This window comes from Hyperolius riggenbachi, chromosome 2, assembly GCF_040937935.1.
Source record: "Hyperolius riggenbachi isolate aHypRig1 chromosome 2, aHypRig1.pri, whole genome shotgun sequence".
NCBI lineage: Eukaryota > Metazoa > Chordata > Amphibia > Anura > Hyperoliidae > Hyperolius > Hyperolius riggenbachi.
In genome coordinates this window covers 154,868,152-154,878,057 of record NC_090647.1, presented here as the reverse complement: position 1 = coordinate 154,878,057, position 9,906 = coordinate 154,868,152, and the positions used below count along the sequence as shown (strand labels likewise).

The 9,906-nt window shown below is 60.5% G+C and overlaps 17 non-coding genes and 32 pseudogenes across 17 annotated transcripts; all 49 read right to left on the bottom strand.

Moving 5' to 3' along the window:
• Positions 1 to 33: 33 nt before the first annotated feature.
• Positions 34 to 152, bottom strand: LOC137548645 (5S ribosomal RNA; annotated as a pseudogene).
• An 84-nt stretch (positions 153 to 236) lies between these two features.
• Positions 237 to 355, bottom strand: LOC137557395 (5S ribosomal RNA; annotated as a pseudogene).
• An 83-nt stretch (positions 356 to 438) lies between these two features.
• On the bottom strand, positions 439 to 557 carry LOC137555688 (5S ribosomal RNA). Its single transcript, XR_011028362.1, has one exon. It is a non-coding gene; the product is annotated as a 5S ribosomal RNA (ribosomal RNA).
• Positions 558 to 640: 83 nt separating this feature from the next.
• Positions 641 to 759, bottom strand: LOC137555687 (5S ribosomal RNA). Its single transcript, XR_011028361.1, has one exon. It is a non-coding gene; the product is annotated as a 5S ribosomal RNA (ribosomal RNA).
• Positions 760 to 842: 83 nt separating this feature from the next.
• On the bottom strand, positions 843 to 961 carry LOC137555686 (5S ribosomal RNA). Its single transcript, XR_011028360.1, has one exon. It is a non-coding gene; the product is annotated as a 5S ribosomal RNA (ribosomal RNA).
• Positions 962 to 1,044: 83 nt separating this feature from the next.
• On the bottom strand, positions 1,045 to 1,163 carry LOC137547565 (5S ribosomal RNA). The gene has a single exon (XR_011026608.1). It is a non-coding gene; the product is annotated as a 5S ribosomal RNA (ribosomal RNA).
• An 83-nt stretch (positions 1,164 to 1,246) lies between these two features.
• Positions 1,247 to 1,365, bottom strand: LOC137557884 (5S ribosomal RNA; annotated as a pseudogene).
• Positions 1,366 to 1,448: 83 nt separating this feature from the next.
• LOC137555685 (5S ribosomal RNA) lies at positions 1,449 to 1,567 on the bottom strand. The gene has a single exon (XR_011028359.1). It is a non-coding gene; the product is annotated as a 5S ribosomal RNA (ribosomal RNA).
• Positions 1,568 to 1,650: 83 nt separating this feature from the next.
• Positions 1,651 to 1,769, bottom strand: LOC137549645 (5S ribosomal RNA; annotated as a pseudogene).
• Positions 1,770 to 1,852: 83 nt separating this feature from the next.
• LOC137551374 (5S ribosomal RNA) lies at positions 1,853 to 1,971 on the bottom strand (annotated as a pseudogene).
• An 83-nt stretch (positions 1,972 to 2,054) lies between these two features.
• Positions 2,055 to 2,173, bottom strand: LOC137555684 (5S ribosomal RNA). Its single transcript, XR_011028358.1, has one exon. It is a non-coding gene; the product is annotated as a 5S ribosomal RNA (ribosomal RNA).
• Positions 2,174 to 2,256: 83 nt separating this feature from the next.
• On the bottom strand, positions 2,257 to 2,375 carry LOC137555683 (5S ribosomal RNA). Its single transcript, XR_011028357.1, has one exon. It is a non-coding gene; the product is annotated as a 5S ribosomal RNA (ribosomal RNA).
• An 82-nt stretch (positions 2,376 to 2,457) lies between these two features.
• LOC137556975 (5S ribosomal RNA) lies at positions 2,458 to 2,576 on the bottom strand (annotated as a pseudogene).
• Positions 2,577 to 2,659: 83 nt separating this feature from the next.
• Positions 2,660 to 2,778, bottom strand: LOC137559188 (5S ribosomal RNA; annotated as a pseudogene).
• An 83-nt stretch (positions 2,779 to 2,861) lies between these two features.
• Positions 2,862 to 2,980, bottom strand: LOC137557883 (5S ribosomal RNA; annotated as a pseudogene).
• Positions 2,981 to 3,063: 83 nt separating this feature from the next.
• LOC137552182 (5S ribosomal RNA) lies at positions 3,064 to 3,182 on the bottom strand (annotated as a pseudogene).
• An 83-nt stretch (positions 3,183 to 3,265) lies between these two features.
• LOC137555681 (5S ribosomal RNA) lies at positions 3,266 to 3,384 on the bottom strand. Its single transcript, XR_011028355.1, has one exon. It is a non-coding gene; the product is annotated as a 5S ribosomal RNA (ribosomal RNA).
• An 83-nt stretch (positions 3,385 to 3,467) lies between these two features.
• On the bottom strand, positions 3,468 to 3,586 carry LOC137555680 (5S ribosomal RNA). The gene has a single exon (XR_011028354.1). It is a non-coding gene; the product is annotated as a 5S ribosomal RNA (ribosomal RNA).
• An 83-nt stretch (positions 3,587 to 3,669) lies between these two features.
• LOC137559261 (5S ribosomal RNA) lies at positions 3,670 to 3,788 on the bottom strand (annotated as a pseudogene).
• Positions 3,789 to 3,871: 83 nt separating this feature from the next.
• On the bottom strand, positions 3,872 to 3,989 carry LOC137553030 (5S ribosomal RNA; annotated as a pseudogene).
• Positions 3,990 to 4,072: 83 nt separating this feature from the next.
• LOC137550862 (5S ribosomal RNA) lies at positions 4,073 to 4,191 on the bottom strand (annotated as a pseudogene).
• An 83-nt stretch (positions 4,192 to 4,274) lies between these two features.
• Positions 4,275 to 4,393, bottom strand: LOC137557394 (5S ribosomal RNA; annotated as a pseudogene).
• An 83-nt stretch (positions 4,394 to 4,476) lies between these two features.
• On the bottom strand, positions 4,477 to 4,595 carry LOC137559099 (5S ribosomal RNA; annotated as a pseudogene).
• Positions 4,596 to 4,678: 83 nt separating this feature from the next.
• LOC137559157 (5S ribosomal RNA) lies at positions 4,679 to 4,797 on the bottom strand (annotated as a pseudogene).
• Positions 4,798 to 4,880: 83 nt separating this feature from the next.
• Positions 4,881 to 4,999, bottom strand: LOC137548782 (5S ribosomal RNA; annotated as a pseudogene).
• An 83-nt stretch (positions 5,000 to 5,082) lies between these two features.
• LOC137558072 (5S ribosomal RNA) lies at positions 5,083 to 5,201 on the bottom strand (annotated as a pseudogene).
• Positions 5,202 to 5,284: 83 nt separating this feature from the next.
• On the bottom strand, positions 5,285 to 5,403 carry LOC137555679 (5S ribosomal RNA). Its single transcript, XR_011028353.1, has one exon. It is a non-coding gene; the product is annotated as a 5S ribosomal RNA (ribosomal RNA).
• An 83-nt stretch (positions 5,404 to 5,486) lies between these two features.
• On the bottom strand, positions 5,487 to 5,605 carry LOC137549923 (5S ribosomal RNA; annotated as a pseudogene).
• Positions 5,606 to 5,688: 83 nt separating this feature from the next.
• Positions 5,689 to 5,807, bottom strand: LOC137548119 (5S ribosomal RNA; annotated as a pseudogene).
• Positions 5,808 to 5,890: 83 nt separating this feature from the next.
• Positions 5,891 to 6,009, bottom strand: LOC137558675 (5S ribosomal RNA; annotated as a pseudogene).
• An 83-nt stretch (positions 6,010 to 6,092) lies between these two features.
• On the bottom strand, positions 6,093 to 6,211 carry LOC137548761 (5S ribosomal RNA). The gene has a single exon (XR_011026742.1). It is a non-coding gene; the product is annotated as a 5S ribosomal RNA (ribosomal RNA).
• Positions 6,212 to 6,294: 83 nt separating this feature from the next.
• Positions 6,295 to 6,413, bottom strand: LOC137555678 (5S ribosomal RNA). The gene has a single exon (XR_011028352.1). It is a non-coding gene; the product is annotated as a 5S ribosomal RNA (ribosomal RNA).
• Positions 6,414 to 6,496: 83 nt separating this feature from the next.
• LOC137557393 (5S ribosomal RNA) lies at positions 6,497 to 6,615 on the bottom strand (annotated as a pseudogene).
• Positions 6,616 to 6,698: 83 nt separating this feature from the next.
• LOC137558396 (5S ribosomal RNA) lies at positions 6,699 to 6,817 on the bottom strand (annotated as a pseudogene).
• An 83-nt stretch (positions 6,818 to 6,900) lies between these two features.
• On the bottom strand, positions 6,901 to 7,018 carry LOC137552705 (5S ribosomal RNA; annotated as a pseudogene).
• Positions 7,019 to 7,101: 83 nt separating this feature from the next.
• LOC137558674 (5S ribosomal RNA) lies at positions 7,102 to 7,220 on the bottom strand (annotated as a pseudogene).
• An 83-nt stretch (positions 7,221 to 7,303) lies between these two features.
• Positions 7,304 to 7,422, bottom strand: LOC137555677 (5S ribosomal RNA). Its single transcript, XR_011028351.1, has one exon. It is a non-coding gene; the product is annotated as a 5S ribosomal RNA (ribosomal RNA).
• Positions 7,423 to 7,506: 84 nt separating this feature from the next.
• LOC137557197 (5S ribosomal RNA) lies at positions 7,507 to 7,625 on the bottom strand (annotated as a pseudogene).
• An 83-nt stretch (positions 7,626 to 7,708) lies between these two features.
• On the bottom strand, positions 7,709 to 7,827 carry LOC137555676 (5S ribosomal RNA). Its single transcript, XR_011028350.1, has one exon. It is a non-coding gene; the product is annotated as a 5S ribosomal RNA (ribosomal RNA).
• An 83-nt stretch (positions 7,828 to 7,910) lies between these two features.
• Positions 7,911 to 8,029, bottom strand: LOC137557078 (5S ribosomal RNA; annotated as a pseudogene).
• Positions 8,030 to 8,112: 83 nt separating this feature from the next.
• Positions 8,113 to 8,231, bottom strand: LOC137555675 (5S ribosomal RNA). Its single transcript, XR_011028349.1, has one exon. It is a non-coding gene; the product is annotated as a 5S ribosomal RNA (ribosomal RNA).
• Positions 8,232 to 8,314: 83 nt separating this feature from the next.
• Positions 8,315 to 8,433, bottom strand: LOC137548128 (5S ribosomal RNA; annotated as a pseudogene).
• Positions 8,434 to 8,516: 83 nt separating this feature from the next.
• LOC137549210 (5S ribosomal RNA) lies at positions 8,517 to 8,635 on the bottom strand (annotated as a pseudogene).
• Positions 8,636 to 8,718: 83 nt separating this feature from the next.
• Positions 8,719 to 8,837, bottom strand: LOC137555674 (5S ribosomal RNA). The gene has a single exon (XR_011028348.1). It is a non-coding gene; the product is annotated as a 5S ribosomal RNA (ribosomal RNA).
• Positions 8,838 to 8,920: 83 nt separating this feature from the next.
• On the bottom strand, positions 8,921 to 9,039 carry LOC137548499 (5S ribosomal RNA; annotated as a pseudogene).
• An 83-nt stretch (positions 9,040 to 9,122) lies between these two features.
• Positions 9,123 to 9,241, bottom strand: LOC137558432 (5S ribosomal RNA; annotated as a pseudogene).
• An 83-nt stretch (positions 9,242 to 9,324) lies between these two features.
• On the bottom strand, positions 9,325 to 9,443 carry LOC137555673 (5S ribosomal RNA). Its single transcript, XR_011028347.1, has one exon. It is a non-coding gene; the product is annotated as a 5S ribosomal RNA (ribosomal RNA).
• Positions 9,444 to 9,526: 83 nt separating this feature from the next.
• On the bottom strand, positions 9,527 to 9,644 carry LOC137551463 (5S ribosomal RNA; annotated as a pseudogene).
• Positions 9,645 to 9,727: 83 nt separating this feature from the next.
• LOC137558673 (5S ribosomal RNA) lies at positions 9,728 to 9,846 on the bottom strand (annotated as a pseudogene).
• Between the last annotated feature and the right edge of the window lie 60 nt (positions 9,847 to 9,906).

Below are 9,906 nucleotides of genomic sequence, written 5' to 3'. Positions count from 1 at the left end.
GCTCATAGCCATTGGGCCTCAAACCCAAAAAAACGCCTGCAGCACCTGGGGTTCACAGCCAGTCTCCCATGCAGCTACTAACCAGGCCTGAAGCCGCTTAGCTTTCGCGATCTGACGAGAGCGGGCGCTTTCGGCTTAGTGTGGCCGCAGGCAAACTCCAAGGCGCCGTTTCGGCGCCTTGAAGGTGAGGCTTCCCACGCGTGCTCATAGCCATTGGGCCTCAAACCCCAAAAAAACACCTGCAGCACCTGGGGTTCACAGCCGGTCTCCCATGCAGCTACTAACCAGGCCTGAAGCCGCTTAGCTTCCGCGATCTGACGAGAGCGGGCGCTTTCGGCTTAGTGTGGCCGCAGGCAAACTCCAAGGCGCCGTTTCGGCGCCTTGAAGGTGAGGCTTCCCACGCGTGCTCATAGCCATTGGGCCTCAAACCCAAAAAAACGCCTGCAGCACCTGGGGTTCACAGCCGGTCTCCCATGCAGCTACTAACCAGGCCTGAAGCCGCTTAGCTTCCGCGATCTGACGAGAGCGGGCGCTTTCGGCTTAGTGTGGCCGCAGGCAAACTCCAAAGCGCCGTTTCGGCGCCTTGAAGGTGAGGCTTCCCACGCGTGCTCATAGCCATTGGGCCTCAAACCCAAAAAAACGCCTGCAGCACCTGGGGTTCACAGCCGGTCTCCCATGCAGCTACTAACCAGGCCTGAAGCCGCTTAGCTTCCGCGATCTGACGAGAGCGGGCGCTTTCGGCTTAGTGTGGCCGCAGGCAAACTCCAAGGCGCCGTTTCGGCGCCTTGAAGGTGAGGCTTCCCACGCGTGCTCATAGCCATTGGGCCTCAAACCCAAAAAAACGCCTGCAGCACCTGGGGTTCACAGCCGGTCTCCCATGCAGCTACTAACCAGGCCTGAAGCCGCTTAGCTTCCGCGATCTGACGAGAGCGGGCGCTTTCGGCTTAGTGTGGCCGCAGGCAAACTCCAAGGCGCCGTTTCGACGCCTTGAAGGTGAGGCTTCCCACGCGTGCTCATAGCCATTGGGCCTCAAACCCAAAAAAACGCCTGCAGCACCTGGGGTTCACAGCCGGTCTCCCATGCAGCTACTAACCAGGCCTGAAGCCGCTTAGCTTCCGCGATCTGACGAGAGCGGGTGCTTTCGGCTTAGTGTGGCCGCAGGCAAACTCCAAGGCGCCGTTTCGGCGCCTTGAAGGTGAGGCTTCCCACGCGTGCTCATAGCCATTGGGCCTCAAACCCAAAAAAACGCCTGCAGCACCTGGGGTTCACAGCCGGTCTCCCATGCAGCTACTAACCAGGCCTGAAGCCGCTTAGCTTCCGCGATCTGACGAGAGCGGGCGCTTTCGGCTTAGTGTGGCCGCAGGAAAACTCCAAGGCGCCGTTTCGGCGCCTTGAAGGTGAGGCTTCCCACGCGTGCTCATAGCCATTGGGCCTCAAACCCAAAAAAACGCCTGCAGCACCTGGGGTTCACAGCCGGTCTCCCATGCAGCTACTAACCAGGCCTGAAGCCGCTTAGCTTCCGCGATCTGACGAGAGCGGGCGCTTTCGGCTTAGTGTGGCCGCAGGCAAACTCCAAGGCGCCGTTTCGGCGCCTTGAAGGTGAGGCTTCCCACGCGTGCTCATAGCCATTGGGCCTCAAACCCAAAAAGACGCCTGCAGCACCTGGGGTTCACAGCCGGTCTCCCATGCAGCTACTAACCAGGCCTGAAGCCGGTTAGCTTCTGCGATCTGACGAGAGCGGGCGCTTTCGGCTTAGTGTGGCCGCAGGCAAACTCCAAGGCGCCGTTTCGGCACCTTGAAGGTGAGGCTTCCCACGCGTGCTCATAGCCATTGGGCCTCAAACCCAAAAAAACGCCTGCAGCACCTGGGGTTCACAGCCGGTCTCCCATGCAGCTACTAACCAGGACTGAAGCCGCTTAGCTTCCGCGATCTGACGAGAGCGGGCGCTTTTGGCTTAGTGTGGCCGCAGGAAAACTCCAAGGCGCCGTTCCGGCGCCTTGAAGGTGAGGCTTCCCACGCGTGCTCATAGCCATTGGGCCTCAAACCCAAAAAAACGCCTGCAGCACCTGGGGTTCACAGCCGGTCTCCCATGCAGCTACTAACCAGGCCTGAAGCCGCTTAGCTTCCGCGATCTGACGAGAGCGGGCGCTTTCGGCTTAGTGTGGCCGCAGGCAAACTCCAAGGCGCCGTTTCGGCGCCTTGAAGGTGAGGCTTCCCACGCGTGCTCATAGCCATTGGGCCTCAAACCCAAAAAAACGCCTGCAGCACCTGGGGTTCACAGCCGGTCTCCCATGCAGCTACTAACCAGGCCTGAAGCCGCTTAGCTTCCGCGATCTGACGAGAGCGGGCGCTTTCGGCTTAGTGTGGCCGCAGGCAAACTCCAAGGCGCCGTTTCGGCGCCTTGAAGGTGAGGCTTCCCACGCGTGCTCATAGCCATTGGGCCTCAAACCCAAAAAACGCCTGCAGCACCTGGGGTTCACAGCCGGTCTCCCATGCAGCTACTAACCAGGCCTGAAGCCGCTTAGCTTCCGCGATCTGACGAGAGCGGGCGCTTTCGGCTTAGTGTGGCCACAGGCAAACTCCAAGGCGCCGTTTCGGCGCCTTGAAGGTGAGGCTTCCCACGCGTGCTCATAGCCATTGGGCCTCAAACCCAAAAAAACGCCTGCAGCACCTGGGGTTCACAGCCGGTCTCCCATGCAGCTACTAACTAGGCCTGAAGCCGCTTAGCTTCCGCGATCTGACGAGAGCGGGCGCTTTCGGCTTAGTGTGGCCGCAGGCAAACTCCAAGGCGCCGTTTCGGCGCCTTGAAGGTGAGGCTTCCCACGCGTGCTCATAGCCATTGGGCCTCAAACCCAAAAAAACGCCTGCAGCACCTGGGGTTCACAGCCGGTCTCCCATGCAGCTACTAACCAGGCCTGAAGCCGCTTAGCTTCCGCGATCTGACGAGAGCGGGCGCTTTCGGCTTAGTGTGGCCGCAGGAAAACTCCAAGGCGCCGTTCCGGCGCCTTGAAGGTGAGGCTTCCCACGCGTGCTCATAGCCATTGGGCCTCAAACCCCAAAAAACGCCTGCAGCACCTGGGGTTCACAGCCGGTCTCTCATGCAGCTACTAACCAGGCCTGAAGCCACTTAGCTTCCGCGATCTGACAAGAGCGGGCGCTTTCGGCTTAGTGTGGCCGCAGGCAAACTCCAAGGCGCCGTTTCGGCGCCTTGAAGGTGAGGCTTCCCACGCGTGCTCATAGCCAGTGGGGCTCAAACCCAAAAAAACGCCTGCAGCACCTGGGGTTCACAGCCGGTCTCCCATGCAGCTACTAACCAGGCCTGAAGCCGCTTAGCTTCCGCGATCTGACGAGAGCGGGCGCTTTCGGCTTAGTGTGGCCGCAGGCAAACTCCGAGGCGCCGTTTCGGCGCCTTGAAGGTGAGGCTTCCCACGCGTGCTCATAGCCATTGGGCCTCAAACCCAAAAAAACGCCTGCAGCACCTGGGGTTCACAGCCGGTCTCCCATGCAGCTACTAACCAGGCCTGAAGCCGCTTAGCTTCCGCGATCTGACGAGAGCGGGCGCTTTCGGCTTAGTGTGGCCGCAGGCAAACTCCAAGGCGCCGTTCCGGCGCCTAGAAGGTGAGGCTTACCACGCGTGCTCATAGCCATTGGGCCTCAAACCCAAAAAAACGCCTGCAGCACCTGGGGTTCACAGCCGGTCTCCCATGCAGCTACTAACCAGGCCTGAAGCCGCTTAGCTTCCGCGATCTGACAAGAGCGGGCGCTTTCGGCTTAGTGTGGCCGCAGGCAAACTCCAAGGCGCCGTTTCGGCGCCTTGAAGGTGAGGCTTCCCACGCGTGCTCATAGCCATTGGGCCTCAAACCCAAAAAAACGCCTGCAGCACCTGGGGTTCACAGCCGGTCTCCCATGCAGCTACTAACCAGGCCTGAAGCCGCTTAGCTTCCGCAATCTGACGAGAGCGGGCGCTTTCGCTTAGTGTGGCCGCAGGCAAACTCCACGGCGCCGTTTCGGCGCCTTGAAGGTGAGGCTTCCCACGCGTGCTCATAGCCATTGGGCCTCAAACCCAAAAAAACGCCTGCAGCACCTGGGGTTCACAGCCGGTCTCCCATGCAGCTACTAACCAGGCCTGAAGCCGCTTAGCTTCCACGATCTGAAAAGAGCGGGCGCTTTCGGCTTAGTGTGGCCGCAGGCAAACTCCAAGGCGCCGTTTCGGCGCCTTGAAGGTGAGGCTTCCCACGCGTGCTCATAGCCATTGGGCCTCAAACCCAAAAAAACACCTGCAGCACCTGGGGTTCACAGCCGGTCTCCCATGCAGCTACTAACCAGGCCTGAAGCCGCTTAGCTTCCGCGATCTGACGAGAGCGGGCGCTTTCGGCTTAGTGTGGCCGCAGGCAAACTCCAAGGCGCCGTTTCGGCGCCTTGAAGGTGAGGCTTCCCCAGCGTGCTCATAGCCATTGGGCCTCAAACCCAAAAAAACGCCTGCAGCACCTGGGGTTCACAGCCGGTCTCCCATGCAGCTACTAACCAGGCCTGAAGCCGCTTAGCTTCCGTGATCTGACGAGAGCGGGCGCTTTCGGCTTAGTGTGGCCGCAGGCAAACTCCAAGGCGCCGTTTCGGCGCCTTGAAGGTGAGGCTTCCCACGCGTGCTCATAGCCATTGGGCCTCAAACCCAAAAAAACGCCTGCAGCACCTGGGGTTCACAGCCGGTCTCCCATGCAGCTACTAACCAGGCCTGAAGCCGCTTAGCTTCCGCGATCTGACGAGAGCGGGCGCTTTCGGCTTAGTGTGGCCGCAGGGAAACTCCAAGGCGCCGTTTCGGCGCCTTGAAGGTGAGGCTTCCCACGCGTGCTCATAGCCATTGGGCCTCAAACCCAAAAAAACGCCTGCAGCACCTGGGGTTCACAGCCGGTCTCCCATGCAGCTACTAACCAGGCCTGAAGCCGCTTAGCTTCCGCGATCTGAGGAGAGCAGGCGCTTTCGGCTTAGTGTGGCCACAGGCAAACTCCACGGCGCCGTTCCGGCGCCTTGAAGGTGAGGCTTCCCACGCGTGCTCATAGCCATTGGGCCTCAAACCCAAAAAAACGCCTGCAGCACCTGGGGTTCACAGCCGGTCTCCCATGCAGCTACTAACCAGGCCTGAAGCCACTTAGCTTCCGCGATCTGACGAGAGCGGGCGCTTTCGGCTTAGTGTGGCCGCAGGCAAACTCCAAGGCGCCGTTTCGGCGCCTTGAAGGTGAGGCTTCCCACGCGTGCTCATAGCCATTGGGCCTCAAACCCAAAAAAACGCCTGCAGCACCTGGGGTTCACAGCCGGTCTCCCATGCAGCTACTAACCAGGCCTGAAGCCGCTTAGCTTCCGCGATCTGACGAGAGCGGGCGCTTTCGGCTTAGTGTGGCCGCAGGCAAACTCCAAGGCGCCGTTTCGGCGCCTTGAAGGTGAGGCTTCCCACGCGTGCTCATAGCCATTGGGCCTCAAACCCAAAAAAACGCCTGCAGCACCTGGGGTTCACAGCCGGTCTCCCATGCAGCTACTAACCAGGCCTGAAGTCGCTTAGCTTCCGCGATCTGACGAGAGCAGGCACTTTCGGCTTAGTGTGGCCGCAGGCAAACTCCAAGGCGCCGTTTCGGCGCCTTGAAGGTGAGGCTTCCCACGCGTGCGCATAGCCATTGGGCCTCAAACCCAAAAAAACGCCTGCAGCACCTGGGGTTCACAGCCGGTCTCCCATGCAGCTACTAACCAGGACTGAAGCCGCTTAGCTTCCGCGATCTGACGAGAGCGGGCGCTTTCGGCTTAGTGTGGCCACAGGCAAACTCCAAGGCGCCGTTTCGGCGCCTTGAAGGTGAGGCTTCCCACGCGTGCTCATAGCCATTGGGCCTCAAACCCAAAAAAACGCCTGCAGCACCTGGGGTTCACAGCCGGTCTCCCATGCAGCTACTAACCAGGCCTGAAGCCGCTTAGCTTCCACGATCTGACGAGAGCGGGCGCTTTCGGCTTAGTGTGGCCGCAGGCAAACTCCAAGGCGCCGTTTCGGCGCCTTGAAGGTGAGGCTTCCCACGCGTGCTCATAGCCATTGGGCCTCAAACCCAAAAAAATGCCTGCAGCACCTGGGGTTCACAGCCGGTCTCCCATGCAGCTACTAACCAGGCCTGAAGCCGCTTAGCTTCCGCGATCTGACGAGAGCGGGCGCTTTCGGCTTAGTGTGGCCGCAGGCAATCTCCAAGGCGCCGTTCCGGCGCCTTGAAGGTGAGGCTTCCCCAGCGTGCTCATAGCCATTGGGCCTCAAACCCAAAAAAACGCCTGCAGCACCTGGGGTTCACAGCCGGTCTCCCATGCAGCTACTAACCAGGCCTGAAGCCGCTTAGCTTCCGCGATCTGACGAGAGCGGGCGCTTTCGGCTTAGTGTGGCCGCAGGCAAACTCCAAGGCGCCGTTTCGGCGCCTTGAAGGTGAGGCTTCCCACGCGTGCTCATAGCCATTGGGCCTCAAACCCAAAAAAACACCTGCAGCACCTGGGGTTCACAGCCGGTCTCCCATGCAGCTACTAACCAGGCCTGAAGCCGCTTAGCTTCCGCGATCTGACGAGAGCGGGCGCTTTCGGCTTAGTGTGGCCGCAGGCAAACTCCAAGGCGCCGTTTCGGCGCCTTGAAGGTGAGGCTTCCCACGCGTGCTCATAGCCATTGGGCCTCAAACCCAAAAAAACGCCTGCAGCACCTGGGGTTCACAGCCAGTCTCCCATGCAGCTACTAACCAGGCCTGAAGCCGCTTAGCTTCCGCGATCTGACGAGAGCGGGCGCTTTCGGCTTAGTGTGGCCGCAGGCAAACTCCAAGGCGCCGTTTCGGCGCCTTGAAGGTGAGGCTTCCCACGCGTGCTCATAGCCATTGGGCCTCAAACCCAAAAAAACGCCTGCAGCACCTGGGGTTCACAGCCGGTCTCCCATGCAGCTACTAACCAGGCCTGAAGCCGCTTAGCTTCCGCGATCTGACGAGAGCAGGCGCTTTCGCTTAGTGTGGCCGCAGGCAAACTCCAAGGCGCCGTTTCGGCGCCTTGAAGGTGAGGCTTCCCACGCGTGCTTATAGCCATTGGGCCTCAAACCCAAAAAAACGCCTGCAGCACCTGGGGTTCACAGCCGGTCTCCCATGCAGCTACTAACCAGGCCTGAAGCCGCTTAGCTTCCACGATCTGACGAGAGCGGGCGCTTTCGGCTTAGTGTGGCCGCAGGCAAACTCCAAGGCGCCGTTTCGGCGCCTTGAAGGTGAGGCTTCCCACGCGTGCTCATAGCCATTGGGCCTCAAACCCAAAAAAACGCCTGCAGCACCTGGGGTTCACAGCCGGTCTCCCATGCAGCTACTAACCAGGCCTGAAGCCGCTTAGCTTCCGCGATCTGACGAGAGCGGGCGCTTTCGGCTTAGTGTGGCCGCAGGCAAACTCCAAGGCGCCGTTTCGGCGCCTTGAAGGTGAGGCTTCCCACGCGTGCTCATAGCCATTGGGCCTCAAACCCCAAAAAAACGCCTGCAGCACCTGGGGTTCACAGCCGGTCTCCCATGCAGCTACTAACCAGGCCTGAAGCCGCTTAGCTACCGCGATCTGACGAGAGCGGGCGCTTTCGGCTTAGTGTGGCCGCAGGCAAACTCCAAGGCGCCGTTTCGGCGCCTTGAAGGTGAGGCTTCCCACGCGTGCTCATAGCCATTGGGCCTCAAACCCAAAAAAACGCCTGCAGCACCTGGGGTTCACAGCCGGTCTCCCATGCAGCTACTAACCAGGCCTGAAGCCGCTTAGCTTCCGCGATCTGACGAGAGCGGGCGCTTTCGGCTTAGTGTGGCCGCAGGCAAACTCCAAGGCGCCGTTTCGGCGCCTTGAAGGTGAGGCTTCCCACGCGTGCTCATAGCCATTGGGCCTCAAACCCAAAAAAACGCCTGCAGCACCTGGGGTTCACAGCCGGTCTCCCATGCAGCTACTAACCAGGCCTGAAGCCGCTTAGCTTCCGCGCTCTGACGAGAGCGGGCGCTTTCGGCTTAGTGTGGCCGCAGGCAAACTCCAAGGCGCCGTTTCGGCGCCTTGAAGGTGAGGCTTCCCACGCGTGCTCATAGCCATTGGGCCTCAAACCCAAAAAAACGCCTGCAGCACCTGGGGTTCACAGCCGGTCTCCCATGCAGCTACTAACCAGGCCTGAAGCCGCTTAGCTTCCGCGATCTGACGAGAGCGGGCGCTTTCGGCTTAGTGTGGCCGCAGGCAAACTCCAAGGCGCCGTTTCGGCGCCTTGAAGGTGAGGCTTCCCACGCGTGCTCATAGCCATTGGGCCTCAAACCCAAAAAAACGCCTGCAGCACCTGGGGTTCACAGCCGGTCTCCCATGCAGCTACTAACCAGGCCTGCAGCCGCTTAGCTTCCGCGATCTGACGAAAGCGGGCGCTTTCGGCTTAGTGTGGCCGCAGGCAAACTCCAAGGCGCCGTTTCGGCGCCTTGAAGGTGAGGCTTCCCACGCGTGCTCATAGCCATTGGGCCTCAAACCCAAAAAAACACCTGCAGCACCTGGGGTTCACAGCCGGTCTCCCATGCAGCTACTAACCAGGCCTGAAGCCACTTAGCTTCCGCGATCTGAGGAGAGCGGGCGCTTTCGGCTTAGTGTGGCCGCAGGCAAACTCCAAGGCGCCGTTTCGGCGCCTTGAAGGTGAGGCTTCCCACGCGTGCTCATAGCCATTGGGCCTCAAACCCAAAAAAACGCCTGCAGCACCTGGGGTTCACAGCCGGTCTCCCATGCAGCTACTAACCAGGCCTGAAGCCGCTTAGCTTCCGCGATCTGACGAGAGCGGGCGCTTTCGGCTTAGTGTGGCCGCAGGCAAACTCCAAGGCGCCGTTTCGGCGCCTTGAAGGTGAGGCTTCCCACGCGTGCTCATAGCCATTGGGCCTCAAACCCAAAAAAACACCTGCAGCACCTGGGGTTCACAGCCGGTCTCCCATGCAGCTACTAACCAGGCCTGAAGCCGCTTAGCTTCCGTGATCTGACGAGAGCGGGCGCTTTCGGCTTAGTGTGGCCGCAGGCAAACTCCAAGGCGCCGTTTCGGCGCCTTGAAGGTGAGGCTTCCCACGCGTGCTCATAGCCATTGGGCCTCAAACCCAAAAAAATGCCTGCAGCACCTGGGGTTCACAGCCGGTCTCCCATGCAGCTACTAACCAGGCCTGAAGCCGCTTAGCTTCCGTGATCTGACGAGAGCGGGCGCTTTCGGCTTAGTGTGGCCGCAGGCAAACTCCAAGGCGCCGTTTCGGCGCCTTGAAGGTGAGGCTTCCCACGCGTGCTCATAGCCATTGGGCCTCAAACCCAAAAAAACGCCTGCAGCACCTGGGGTTCACAGCCGGTCTCCCATGCAGCTACTAACCAGGCCTGAAGCCGCTTAGCTTCCGCGATCTGACGAGAGCGGGCGCTTTCGGCTTAGTGTGGCCGCAGGCAAACTCCAAGGCGCCGTTTCGGCGCCTTGAAGGTGAGGCTTCCCACGCGTGCTCATAGCCATTGGGCCTCAAACCCAAAAAAACGCCTGCAGCACCTGGGGTTCACAGCCGGTCTCCCATGCAGCTACTAACCAGGCCTGAAGCCGCTTAGCTTCCGCGATCTGACGAGAGCGGGCGCTTTCGCTTAGTGTGGCCGCAGGCAAACTCCAAGGCGCCGTTTCGGCGCCTTGAAGGTGAGGCTTCCCACGCGTGCTTATAGCCATTGGGCCTCAAACCCAAAAAAACGCCTGCAGCACCTGGGGTTCACAGCCGGTCTCCCATGCAGCTACTAACCAGGCCTGAAGCCGCTTAGCTTCCACGATCTGACGAGAGCGGGCGCTTTCGGCTTAGTGTGGCCGCAGGCAAACTCCAAGGCGCCGTTTCGGCGCCTTGAAGGTGAGGCTTCCCACGCGTGCTCATAGCC